The 2237-nt window shown below is 18.6% G+C and overlaps 1 non-coding gene across 1 annotated transcript; it reads left to right on the top strand.

Moving 5' to 3' along the window:
* Positions 1-1664: 1664 nt before the first annotated feature.
* Positions 1665-1737, top strand: Trnar-acg. The gene has a single exon. It is a non-coding gene; the product is annotated as a tRNA-Arg (tRNA).
* The last annotated feature ends 500 nt before the right edge of the window (positions 1738-2237 follow it).

The following is a 2237-nucleotide window of genomic DNA, read 5'->3' as shown; positions in this document are numbered from 1 at the left end:
TTGACAATGATTTTGATATTGACAGAGATTAATATGGAATGAATTGCTTTCTAAATACTTTTTACTTTCTAAATTGGCCCTGGTGTTAGTGTCTGGAGTTTGGGTGATCTTCAAGCCAGCTTTTGTACTTTTTTGAATGATTTCGTATTTCATCGTCTATTGTGCTAATTTTTTTAACCAATTTGGATTTTTGGAAAATTCTATAATTTTTTTAATATTTTATTTTGTCATTTTTAAATTGGAGTAATTCAAATAATAAATTCCAATGATAAATTGGATTTACCAATTGTAACATTTTGTGGGAAATTCTGGATTTTTTTTTAATAATTTATTTTCTTATTTTTGAATTTTTAAGACATTTGGATGTCTGGGGATTGGGATTTGCAAAATTATTATTATAAGGAAATTTATTTTTCTTATTTATATTTTGATTATATAATATCCAATTGCATATTAATTTTATATATTTAAAAATAAATATGGCAATTAAATATTATATTGAAAAATATAAATAAGGAAAACAAATTTCCTTTATTTTATTTAATATTAATTATTATTTATCTAATTTTTTGTTAAAATATAAATTTGGTTTTCTTATTTATATTTTTAATATTTTTAAATATATCCTTATTACATATATTCATATTTATAATATTAATTTTTATTTATTTATAATAACTATAATTAATATTTATAAAAAAATTAACTTAGAAGAATAAATTAATAATAAATAAAGTAAAATTACTATAAATGAATAATAAAACACAAAAAACCTATTCAAATTTTAAAATTAAACTAAACATAATAGATAAATAAAATTTATTTCCTTATTTATATTTTTAATATATTTAAATATCTTGATATTTATTCTTATTTTAATTAATATTTGTTATTTTTTTTCCGTTAGTTTAAATTATTTTTGTAATTTATGTATATATGATAAATATATTTATTGTTTTGATATATTTAATATATTTATTTTTTATTTATAATATAAATTTATTTCCCTTATTTATAATATAAATTTATTTTCCTCATTTATATTTCTAATATATTTATATTTTATGTTCATATATTTATAATTCTTATTTTTCATTATTTTTTATTATGTTTTTAATGCAATATTTATTTGCATAATAATTGTATATATTAATAATATTAAATATTATTAACTAACAATAAGGTTTATCTCCATTTATAAATAATATAAATAATTTATTTTAATTAAATTAAATTAAATTAAATGTGTATATCCATTTTACTAATATACGAGGCCTAAATATAAATGCCTAGTAGGGTATAAATCAATATATAAATGTATAAATTTATTTTTCTAATATACTGACCCCATATATAAATGCCTAGTAGTGTATAAATCAATATATAAATGTAAAAATCTATTTTTCTTAAGTATACATATAAAATATACAAAATAATATGTATACAAAATATAAATAAGTCTAATAATATGTATACAAAATATACATACAAAATATAAAAAATATATATACATACAAAATAAATATACATAATATTAAATGAATTAATTATATATATATTAATAATATATACATTTTTTTATATTATATACATTATACTAATTGCTTTTATTATATATTTTGACCGCGCGTTCTATATACCGTTAATAGTTGTGTTCACCGCATGGTCCTGTGGCGCAACGGATAACGCGTCTGACTACGGATCAGAAGATTCCAGGTTCGAATCCTGGCAGGATCGATATTTTTCTTTATTTTTTATATTAGTAAAATGCATATATACATTTATATATTGATTTATACACTACTAGGCATTTATATATGGAGTCAGTATATTAGGAAAATGGATATATACATTTATATATCGATTTATACACTACTAGGCATTTATAATGGGGACAGTATATTAGAAAAATGGATATATCATTTATATATTGATTTATACACTACTAGGCATTTATATATGGAGTCAGTATATTAGGAAAATGGTTATATACATTTATATATCGATTTATACACTACTAGGCATTTATATATGGGACAGTATATTAGAAAAATGGATATATACATTTATATATTGATTTATACACTACTAGGCATTTATATATGGGGTCAGTATATTAGAAAATGGATATATACATTTATATATCGATTTATACACTACTAGGCATTTATATATGGGGACAGTATATTAGAAAAATGGATATATACATTTATATATTGATTTATACACTACTAGGC

This window comes from Ctenocephalides felis, unplaced genomic scaffold (assembly GCF_003426905.1).
Source record: "Ctenocephalides felis isolate EL2017-DRISC unplaced genomic scaffold, ASM342690v1 CF-g0.4_SCAFFOLD_03573, whole genome shotgun sequence".
NCBI classification, from domain to species: Eukaryota; Metazoa; Arthropoda; class Insecta; order Siphonaptera; family Pulicidae; genus Ctenocephalides; species Ctenocephalides felis.
This window is presented reverse-complemented; position numbering and strand designations above follow the sequence as displayed.